Here is a 12,316-nt window from a genome sequence, read left to right as displayed (position 1 = left end):
CAATTCCCTTAATCAAAATCCAAAATAACAGCATTTGTGATTTGGAATGAGAAGCATCGCTCCTTCTCAGCAACTGCATCGAATAGCACAATGTGTTTTGGTTCAGCTTTAACAAATCCCCGAAATTAAATTAACTATAAAAGCAATACTGGGTCGTAAAGTATTCCCCTGCAGCCCCTGCAGTCCAAATGGGCCCCGCCAATACCTCAACAATATATATTTGTAATAGTAAATCCCTTCAGAGTTGAAGGATGCAGTCTGAGGTGAGGAAACAAGGAGGCTGGTGGTTGCTATGGTCAAGTTTTGACAGTTACTGACAGTGTTGGTGAGATAAACCATCAATAGTTAATAAGAGTGAATAGAGTTATTTCTATAATATAATGCTAGCAGTATATATATGAGGTTTTTTTTGTCAGGATCAGAAGAATAGCTTCATATTTTATTACTTTAAGTTTTCACATCACCTGCAGGGGAAATAGACTAGTTAAAATATAGCTCTACTGACAGAGAACACTAGACTACCACAAAAGTCATAAATACAGAATGAAAATGCAGGCCGCAATAAAAAATGTATGCTAACTGCCATTTTAACAACATTTCCTGAAATGTTACGGCCGCACAGAGGAAGATTTAGAAGGCAACAGCAGGTCGAAGAGGATAAATCAGGCCTACCTGATTGTAAAGACAGTGATCGATAGGGAGAATACATTACAGATGGGGGAGACACCCCAGTGGTGTTATCCTGAGATAAGAGAGGGAGACCACCGTGCATCAGGTGAAGGAGAGCACAGCTTCCAACAGATTAAAATGTACCGAGTGCATTGAACTTCATAATCCGTGGCCAGTGTCTCAAAATCGAGGGTTAAATATCTTTGTGAGTTTAAACTGATAAATATCTACACTATAAAAATCAGCTCCTCTGTGCTGCACTATGTTTTTATGGGGGTGAATTATTCCTTTCATGTCAATAGAGGCCTGTTTCAATTGAAACACAGCTGCACATGCCTGAGGGCCTCAAATGTAATGCCCCATCAGTTCAACATGTCAGCAAGTAGTCTTGCATGTGCATGTACTTTGACTTGGGATTTGTATCAGTGCAGTAACCATAGACTGCATAAAAAGATGGACGACACATCTCCACTTGCTCTCATTGTACAAAAGAATGGAGCTAAAATATCCCTAAAGCAAAAGGCTGTCATGCACCTTTGATGTCACTTGGAGCCAGTCTGCCCTGTAACGATCAGGGTTTGGAGGTGTGTTATCGATACGCGTGCTGGCTCAGGAGACAGAGCAGGTCGTCCACTAACCAGAAGGTCGGCAGTTCAAACCCAGAGAAAGTTCTGCACACACACACACACACACACACAATGTTTGAATGTGTGTAAATGGGCAAAACTGTAGCGTAGAGCATCAAATGACTAATTAAAACCAAACCAATTAAAACCACGTGTACTTGGGCGTTTTCAGTTTGGTCCACGTCCCATCCACTAACATGGAGGAGTAAGGGTTCATGATCTATACTGCAGCCAGCCACCAGAGGTCGATCAAGATGCTTTGGCTTTACTTTTGGGGAGCTGCCGTGTCGTCGATCTTTGTGTACAGTGACAGAGACAGTAATTCACTGTCTTCAGGAACAGCAACATGACTGCAGCAGCTCTGTAATGGATTAGATCAGTCTTGTTTATACAGCTGAATCACACTGTACATCAGAGCTCTCTCTCTCTCTCTCACGGTGTAAGTTCATCTAAAAGTGCTCTACAGCCTTCATCTTACCATCCAATGAGTTAGCACTGTAGATGTAATAAGGGTCTCTCATCGGTTTATCAGCGTTGTTTTTTTTTCTACACATGGAGTGGCGAATCGAGAGAATAAACACGTGGAGTTTTATCTCAGATTGGCCTGTACCAGGTACATTCAGCAATCATGAAAGCACTTAGTGTTTCTTTGTTGTGTTGGGTTTGTCTCCGGATCTGGGTAGGATCAAAAGGAAAGGATCAAAAGAACACAGCGCTTCCGGTTACGTTATGATAAAACGACATTTACAGTCGGAGGAATATGTGCCGCACACCACACCACAAGGGATCTTCTGCATTTTCTGTTGCCTCGGCAAGAATGTTGGGTCAGTCTCACGCTATACCTGTGTCTCAAATGACACAAATGTTATACATTATTCCTGTCCTACCAGTCACGCAAGTACAGTCTCTTTCATGTTCCCTGTGCACTGCGTGTGTCAGCCTTGGCCTGCTCTATTCTAAATAAAATAAGTGCTACTTGGCCGCTTTAAGGGCTCTTCAGTGTGTGTCCTTGTATGGAAAAAATCTTAAAGATAGACATAGGCCATCTGGGGAAGTGTGAGGTACAAGCAATTCTCCAAGTTTGTCTTTATTCGCCTGAAAGGAATCCTGCTGCTGTGTAGGAACACCAGACAAAGCTTTAAGAGCAAATGGGATTCTTTTTTTAGCTGCTGAAGCTTTCACCGGTCTTACAAGATTACATGTATAGTTAATTCACAAGGACATTTAAATAACCTCGTAGATGCCAGTATTTAAAAAAATATTAAAAAGTATATATCACGAAACATAATTAAGGGTCTGACATTGTACCATATTGAAACAGCTGCAGGATATATTTAAAAATCAGGTCCCCCGTCAATTCTTGGGTTAAGATCCAAAAGGTCTCTCTCTCTCTCTCTCTTTCTATTTTCTAATGAAATTTAAATCACCTCCTTCTGGACCAAGAGACACCTTTTTTGATGGCAATAAAAGAAAAAGCAGACATGGGATGTCTGGCCTCTTTAAAGTGGCTCTGTACAAGATTTTTGACACCTTATCTCTTAATGGAGCTCCTGCACTCAGTAACTCAGTATTTCAGCACTTACTTTCACTTTCCACAGCGCCACGAAATCATCCATCACATCTGTTGTTTTACAGCTAATGAGTCTCTGCATGTCTGCAGTCTTACAAAAAAAAAATTCAGTTTTTCTCATAGTGAGCCATTTACGTCTATAGGCGTCGAGGATATTACTGAATACCTTTATCACCGACTGCAAGTTATCAAGTAATCCTGCTGAACGCTGAGAGTGAGGGTTTCTGACATTAAAGCTTTGTTCTTTGAGAGCAGCTGGATTTTTTTTCTTCCTCTTTGCTTCTTTTGATCTTGAACTTTGCTGTAAGGGGGCAACACTGTTTTCTTTTTTTTACCCCTTAAACATAAAGATGCACGTCAGTCAGCACATCAGCAAGCAAAGGTTTGCGGAAGTCAACTTATATTGGATTTTTAAAAAAAGCTAACACAGCTAAATGCATTTCACCTTTGTTTAAAAACATGGTGTAATCTCAACACATAGCGTCGCAAAAGTTATATTTTCTATTTCTTACACTCAGGAGGACATGTTTTCACACTTGTCCCTTTGTTGGTTGGTTTGGTTTGTGAGCAAGATTACACTAAAACTACAGGACGGATTAACATGAAGCTTATTGGAAGGATGCAATGTGGGTCAGGGAAGAACCCATCAAATGTTGGTGTGGATTGGCAGGAAATTGCGAGACAGCATGTTTAACATTTTCACAGATTTCTCCGAGGATAATTCATGTGTTTGCTGGAAAAAAAACAACCAAATCAGGCATCTTAAAGGGAGTGGTGTTTATGAGTGTGTGTAATTTGATGCAGGTCCAAATAAAAATCTGGAACCAGTGAATTAAAATGTGGTTTCACGAGGTGACTGTTGGGCCTTGGTGGAGGTATGAGCTCTAGTAAAGCTGCTTTCATTGATGTTTTTGGCCACTTTGGGGGATGCATCACAAGCAGAAAACACAACACTGTCATATTAGCCCTTCATAAAGTCATTGCAGTTGCTTATTTACACATCCAGCTGGCACATTAGCATTCAGTATTGGCTCCTTGACAAATGTAAATTCTCCATTTAGCACGCAGAGTCTCCTACTGAATATCCGACTGAATCCGCCGCTGTGTTCACAGGCTAGTTGCTCACTGTGTCTGATTGCTGTTCGGTGCTGTGCAGGTAGTGTACCGAGTATTTTTGATGAAATAAAAAAAGCTGCTTGCAGCGCCTGAATACAGGATTAATGAGAGCAGTGAGAGTGAACCACAACACTAAAGCTGTAAAACCTAAACAATAAGTTGAAAGAGGCTAAAATGCTGCATAGAAGTAAAGGAGACCTGAGTCAGGGGTTAATTCTCTATGAGTTCTTCTTTACATCCAGCATCGTCCACTTACATTTATTTTATCCACCTTTCATATGAAATTTCAATGTTAAGTACATCTTAACAGAATTTATGAAATCTTAGTATCGTGAAATCTTAAATCTCGTCAAAAGAAAATTACTCAGTATTATTAAAATGTGACTCACTGCACTCTTGATGTATGAGGCTGGGATTCAGACAGGTAAAAGATATAGACAGCAGGTTATATCTGATCGTATTATATTTCTGAAAGTCATACTTTGAAAGAAAGATTAGATAGGTAAACTCTGCACTTCTATCTAAAACCTATGTATAAATGTGGTGGAGAAGTCGGAGAGCACCTTCCTGTAGATTTTACATCATTAGATCTGTGTGCATGGTGCTGGTGATGTGACTATGATCTCAACCACTGGCCCTGATCCTACCCGTCCTGATGAGAGCAATTTCACAACCCTCGTATTTCTTACAGAGTTTGGAGTTAAACAGAATTAATCCAAAGAAAATATAGCAGAGGGAACCCAGCAGAATACTTCCTCTTTTATTTTCTCAGTGTCTTTCTTCCCCCCCCCACCCCAAACAATCTGTTTTTACATTATGTACTAATTTTGTCTCAAATTGTTCCAAAGTGTTTTCGTCTGTGAGGTAAGCGGACAGAAATATGAGAAGTGCTATACCAGGAAGACAAAAAAAATCTCAGCAGCAGATTTTTCAAGGTACCATGGCAACAGAGCATTCAAAAGAATTTTGATGAGAACAGCAGGCAAAGAGAGGCTGATTACAAGGGAGACAATTTGTTACTCCTATTACAAGATCAACAGAGTCTGACTGCACGTACACAAGCCTTTTATTGTATTGTTTATCTGGACCACTGTTCTTTTCTGTCTTATCACGGCTCTTCAGTCAGAGGAGGAGCGAGAGCGGCTGGAACATCTTGGTGTCGAGACGAAGGGCTCGGTCTGTGTTGCTTTTGCGATGTGGCTTGTTTAGCCACTAAAGCGTTGGCATCGTGATATGAGGTGGACACTGCTTTGATTGGCAGTGCAGCAGGACGAGCACCAGACAGGCAGTAGGCGAATACAATTTTTTTTTTTTTTTACCCAGAGAAACCCAAATTCAAATCTTGAAAGAGGAAGTGGCAATCAACACAGTGCTTCAGCTGTCTATTCTCACTTCCCAATCTCCCTTTCCAGTGCTTGGCAAACACACCATCGTCCTGACAAACATAATCACTCACAGCACAGATTCAGAGAACATCTGTCAGTGGGGGAAATGCCGCATACACATTCACTTAAACACCGTTTTGAGCTGAATGCACAAGCGGCACAATATTAGGTGATGATTGTTCTGTAAAAGTCCCCCGTCATCAGGAACAGAAGCACGGAGACTTTTCAGACTTCACAGATATATGCCTATGCACCTCATTTGCAAGGCAGGAAGCTCAAGAGACAAACTCAAAGAGAATCACTGATGACATATACCGGTTGAATGAATATTTATATTCAATGTTTTGCATTGGAAAATATGGAGTGACATAAAGTCTTAATGTCAAACAAGTTTTGACTCTTAATTGAAAATCCTGGGCTTCACGTTATGAAGCTCATTTAGTCTTCGCTAAAGTTTTACAATATCACCAGTTCACCTAATTTGTGTTTTCTGTTAACCTGACTGTCCAACTTTAGAAATGTGTATATTGTCTGACAGCTTTAATAATATTACATTTTTATTAGGTTATATAAGATATTATTCGCAAACTCAACCTTAGCACTGTAATGAGTGATGACAAATTTAGTCCGTCAGTGTTCGAGCTGGAGCAGAGCACATCAAGGTCTGCGATATAAAACACTGGTTCCTTTATATTGTACTCGTTTGCAGAATGCAGACAGAAATTAGTCATGCAGCTTATCAATGAGCCATTGTTGCTTGAGTTAAAGCTGTTGTGAATACGGAGTCTAGAATATGTCTGAAATGTTCAAGCGTTTCATCTCTGAGTCAAAAAGTAATCTCATCAAAATGACAGCATTCAATCAGAGTGAAGCCCCGGTCAGCCCATAGATGAGGTGATTTGAGCTTCAGAGTGAGTGAAAGGATAAAAGGACTAGATGGATCTGTAGGCTGCCATTGTATGAGTCCATGTTGGTGAGTTTCAAGGTTCCACAACAGGGTTTTATACTGCAGAATAAATGAGTGCTAGGGTTCATTGGGTGTGAGGAATAGAGGCTACCAAGACTGAGATAAAAGGTGGTTGCCGGCTAACACGCAGAGGATGGGTGGCAGTGACTAAAGGCCCTACCTGAGCACAGCGGCACCACAGAGCAGCCCTCATCTCCTCTTCTCCAGCCGACTCTGATAGAGTGTGTTATCAGTGTGGACAGGCAGGCTAAATCACTGGTTGAGTAAAGGTTAGAGCTACTGGTCTGTTACTTCACCTGTGAGGGCAGACAGGTGAATGTCAAAGCAGCTTCAATCACAAGGGAACACTCAGGGGGTGGAGGGCGAGTCAAGCCCTAGGGCAGATGCTGATTTATGCATTACTTGTGTTCAGTGGGGTGAAACAGAGCTGCTCACTGATGAGTGGGGGTGGAACGATTCTCCAAATTCATGGTCCGGCTCAGACCTTGACTATTGGGCCACGTGATTTTGGTAATGTTTACGCGGTATCGGGTTCATTATGAACTGAAGAATCCCGGATGGCACATGGATGTGAGCCTAAAGTGGCCCATTTGTAAAATGGCAAAAGTGGCCCAAATATCCCATAACTAATGTGGAGGCAATCTTCATTTATTCTGATAAATCAAGGGAAAAACAAATCCTCCGGTCAATCTTTACATATGTGGAGCTCCTTCACAAATTTAACATCAGAAGTAGGGTGGCATATGATACAATACCTTTTTAACCAACGAGTATCAACTTAAAATGACAGAGAAGCTAACATACAAGAACTTGAATGAGCCAAATGTCACGTACCTCTCCCAAGGTGTACAACAATAGAAAGGAGTGAGGTGAAGCATGAGGGAAAAACTGTGTCTCAATTCAAGGGCTGCATCCCTCAGAGGACATAGTCTATCTGCCAAAGGAGGTCCGGTCTACAGAGGCTTTCCGTGATCGCAGTTTACCAGCTCGTCCAGCCCTTGTTGCTGTTGCCTAGCAACAAAGCCAATGAGAACGTTTTTTTAAACACGTGCACCGTTAGCTGTTCGGTCGAGTTGAGGCGCGATACTCAAACATTGGACGTCTCATCGCTTGCTCTATCTCTTTGAAAGACGATTCACCACTGAAGCGAAATGAATCCTGGGATAGGTTGGGCTGGGAAGGATCCACCTGATGGAGCCTTCGCTTGTCGGGGGATGGAAGATCGCATTTGAAGGAGCCTTCGAATTGGGCCTAGTTACGACGCAATCTTTCTTCAAAAATAGACTCCGAAGGATGCAGCCGCTGAATTGAGACACAGCTACACCTTTATAAGTAGGGGACCCCTAAAAGTTGCAGGGGCACAGGACTTTAACAAACATTTTGTGTGATTATAACAATTAAATAAAATGGAATGAATTCAAATGCACATTGAATTATGTGACACGGAATAATGCTTTATAATTGGCATTGATACATTTACATCCTTACTGATGAACAATATGTAATATACAGAGTTCACTGGGTTTTTAAGCTTGATGTGGGTGTAGTTCAGTTTGAGTCCACACGTTACTAAATTATTAAAGTTCAATTCATAAAATTCTAAATGAACTAGTCCATGATTTAGACACTAGAAGACAAGTTCACAGTCACACACTCATGTCTACAGTTTCTTTAACCTGTTGAAACTCACCTGGTCGCAGGTGAACATACCAGACAGTGATGAGGTCTCATGTAGGAAATATGGAGAAGCTACACCTCAGTAGAACCGATAGAAGCTCGACTAAACGCCCATAACAACCTTTTTCACATGAACCAAACACAAACACCAAACATACAAACTGAACATGTCCACAAAGCTGCTACCGACACACATGCTACTTGATGCTAACAACACAAAGCCACAGACTCCAGAGGAAACTTTCTACCACCAACACTGAAGCAGCAGCTGAACAAGAGCTGAAGTGAAGTTCACCTCAGATGGAAACATATATACTCATACACGTCAGGTCTCACCTTTGACGTTCTGTCACATGACTTTTGTTTTAGTCCATAACTCTGAAGCAGCTGCGTCGACATCTTCGTCACTGTGGAGCAGCTCCAAGCTGTATATACCGCCCCCTATTGGTCGTTCTCCCCTCGGTTTACTGACGGTCCCTAATAAAACCTCTAACTTTGCTTCACTTTATTACAATAAAATATGGCACAGATAATATTCACACATTGTGATGAGTCAATGAATGGATGGATATAACTTTACAGCCCACCAAGAGTGGAAAATTGCCTTTGGCTCACTAGTACGACATAAAATCAGATAAACAGATGTTAAAATCTAAATTATAATTAAAATCAAAATAGCAGTTCAGTTTCTGTGGGTTGAGGTGCAACATTCACTATACTGAGTTACAAATGAGGTAAAAAAAATGTTTAAAAGAAACTACGGTGGACGAGAAAGCTCAACGCACTGGAAATTTTAAAAATCACATGCAAATAGAAAAGACACAAACAAAATAAGAAAACATCTTCATCAATTTGACGACACATGCACTGGAAAAAGTCACAACACAAGCAAATACAGAAACGCACTGAAAGTTGCGAAAACGACAGCAGAAATGTTTCCAGGGGACCTAAACAAGTGATGAACCTGACTGTAGTTCAATGCTTTGATGAAGATCCATGGATAGTATTTGGCGTGGGTTTTCTATTTGCAGCCCATGCGTTGTCAAATTGATCTTGATTTACATGTGCTGTGTGTATTTGTACATACTTTCTTAAATTGTAGTGCGTGGAGCTCTCAGGGCCGCAGTAATATTGTGCTTCCATCCAAAGAGCTACATAGTTTTGCTTTCCCATTCACTCATTTACACCTCGATGGCAGCAAGTCACCATGCAATATGCCGGCGTCCCTAAGAACATGGTGTCAGGGGGAGCTGAGGATTGAGATATGAACCACGCGATCAGTGGAGAACCTGCTCTCCCTCAACCCACGGCTTTTTTCATTCATTTATGTGATTTTGTGCCAACCAGCCCTTTGTTTCTGTTTGTATCTTAAATCTAGGAGGAAATTGACACACAAAAAAGGGATCTGAAAAAACGACAGCGATAATCGAGACAAATCTCTTCCACAGACATTCATCTACACCTTGTAAAGACTAAACATCCTGGCCCCAGACCAACACCGCTCTTTCTTTGATGGTCTTTTGGCACATTGCTCCAGAGCCTCCAGGTGGTGATGTCTGAGTCGTGCATCACCTGCTGTCACAAAATGCTTTAAGTGGTGGTTTTATCCCACAGAAGAGCATCGTGAAAAAATGTCACGTTTGCATCAGGCTGCATTCAGCGAGTCTTTAGCATTGCACAAATAAAACAAAGGCGTCATTCATGCTCCTCCATTCTTGTTGCACTTTACTGTCCATGGTGCACAGTTTTCCCTGACGATGCAGATTTTGTATGTTAATAAATACACTTCTCCCCTCTAAGCTAAGTGTGATTGATACTGTATGCATAAGATTATTTCATGACAATCATTAGACTTGATTCTAATGTACCTTTCTGATGATGTGGTCTCTATTTGCCTTTAGGCTTGACACTAATTTCTCATTCAATGTTTTCTAGTTAGGCCGCAGTAGAGGAACAAAATTGTGAATACACAATGTCTTGTTTCCACCTGGCACTTAGAGCAGATCTGGGACTTGGCTAATTGAGACTATGCATGATTCCATTAGTACAGCTGTCCAACAGGGAGGCAGCCTGTTCAGGCTTCCCCGCAAACTGTATCGGCTATTAAAACACCCTGAACACAGGGAACGAAATCTGATATTATTGGTTTCAAGTTCTCTCCTCTTTCTCGCGGGGCATGCTTTTGTATGGGGATCTTGCACGTTAGGCAAAATCTGATTTCAGGAGCAGCTGTTCAGCCTCCATACTTGTCATTTAATAGTGGAATAGTGAATGTGATGAATTCACAGGGCGACTGCGGCGACTCTGTCTCTACGTTGACAGGCCTTTATCCACAAATCCCACAGTTGGACAATAGCGCTTCAGGTTAAACAGCTGTTGTTGCTCTTTCCGCACAGGAGTCAAGTATGTACACAGGAAGAGACAGAGAGAGAGAGAGAGAGAGAGAGAGAGAGAGAGAGAGAGAGAGAGAGAGAGAGGGAAAGAAAGAAAGAGAGAAAGGTGTTGTTGAGCCTTCGGCACCTGCAGCTCTGCAACTTCAATAGATAATACTAAGTACGCTCAGCGTTTGAGCCTCCTGTTTTTCCCTCGCCTCTTTCCTGCCTCTGTCATTTCAAGCAGACTTGTGATAGAGCCTGTTTGCTGTGATAGTCCATTAATTTCCCCAGGGACTGATCATTCAATATTCAATGGCTACTGTCATGCAGCACCAACTGTGATACGTCTGCTCTCCCTGACCAATATCATCACAGCTCAATCTCTGCCAGGGATCAAACTCTGAAAAATAAAACCGTTTCAAGTTACATGTTTGTTCTGCATTAATATAAATGGAGCAACTATGTAACATGACCGCATTACTGGGTATAATATATTCAAGCCATGACACATTTAACCAGGCTGTTTTTTTCTCACTGCATAAATGAGACATCTTTACGATGAACTAAATGTTTCCTCAAAACCTCCACGTGAAACACATGCAGACGTTTATTTATCGCTCCTTAAACTGGGTTAATATTTCAGTTCTTTGAAAAGGCTGCAGGTGCTAAAACAGTCAAAGAAAGACAACGCACAGTAACCACTTTTTTTTAAAAGATGCTGAGTTTCAGTCACTTCTGACAGATAACGTCTCAATAGGCGGTGTTCATAGAAAGACACAGCAGTCAAACTGTGCAGCGCTGTGCAAAAAGAATGTGAATAGCAGTAAGGACTCATGCTTGTTAGCGCCTTTATAGGATGCATTCCCTGGTAAAGGATGTCAGTGTAAGGCATGAGGGGGAAGATCAATTGATGTTTAATCCTCTTTTGGTTTAACAGCATAGCGACTCTTTTGAGCAATTAAATGTGGCAACGAGGGTTGAGAATGCGTGAAATCTCTTCAGGCACCATGACAGTGCTGTACCTGGTATACAGTTTGTGGCCAGATACACATCGATAAGACAGGATCAAACGTTTGATATGTCGAATCATTGAAATGACATCTCGGCAACACGTGCCAAAAGCAACCCTGCCTCTAAGATGTCATTTTTACCTACGAGTAAACGGTTCTGAGAAAGACGTGATTGCTTTTTCTTCCTAGTCCGCAATGTATCGTGTTCCTGTCCTGCACAGAAGTCATAGCTGTGTTTAGAGGTGTGCAGCGGGTGAATGCAGCACAGTTGCATAAGATAAGATTTATGTCCCTGTAGGGGAATACTAATGAATGGTGACATATTGCACAACCCCCCGACACCGATATCCTAAATCTGCTTTGGATGCCATGAGCGGAAATTGTAGGGGGGGGAACAAATGCACGACATTTCATACCTTTGCGAGACCGTCCTCCGAAGAAAAACGACAGCATCAGTTATTTCTGTGAATGCCCCCAAACAACGGCTGTTTACATTCACAGGACAAAGCCGTCTCGTGTAGGAATTATTTATCGTATCCGTCTGAAGCAAAGGAGGAAATAGTGAGATATCAATTTTGTGATATCATAAAAATGGAGGGACTCACAGCAAGAAGCTTCTTGGTTTGAGTCGGGGTTTGGCCAGCAGCCTGCGTGTTTGGAGTTTGCATGTTCTCACCGTGTCCACACAGGTTTTCTCCTGTTACTCCGGCTTCCTGTCACAGTCCAAAGACATACAGTTTGGGGTTAGGTTACTTGGAGAGTTAGTGTGAATGGTTTTTTGTCTCTGAACGTTGCCCTGGTGATACGCTGGCGGCCTGTCCAGGGTGTACCCCCCCTCTCTCGCCAAATGTCAGCTGCGATTAGCTCCAGCCATCCTTCGACCCTTAAAGGACAAGCGTAATAGATGATGGATGGATGGAT

At 41.8% G+C, this 12,316-nt stretch overlaps 1 protein-coding gene across 1 annotated transcript in view; it reads right to left on the bottom strand.

The window, feature by feature from the left end:
• Positions 1 to 8,408, bottom strand: part of lrfn1 (leucine rich repeat and fibronectin type III domain containing 1) — a 112,455-nt gene extending 104,047 nt beyond the window's left edge. Inside the window, exon 1 of the mRNA XM_035155421.2 lies at positions 8,347 to 8,408. The gene's annotated coding sequence lies outside the window, so the exon portion shown is untranslated. The remainder of the gene's footprint in view (positions 1 to 8,346) is intronic.
• Between the last annotated feature and the right edge of the window lie 3,908 nt (positions 8,409 to 12,316).

This window comes from Hippoglossus stenolepis, chromosome 4, assembly GCF_022539355.2.
Source record: "Hippoglossus stenolepis isolate QCI-W04-F060 chromosome 4, HSTE1.2, whole genome shotgun sequence".
NCBI classification, from domain to species: Eukaryota; Metazoa; Chordata; class Actinopteri; order Pleuronectiformes; family Pleuronectidae; genus Hippoglossus; species Hippoglossus stenolepis.
Note: the sequence above shows the minus strand (reverse complement) of the source record. Positions and strands in the feature narration are given on the sequence as shown.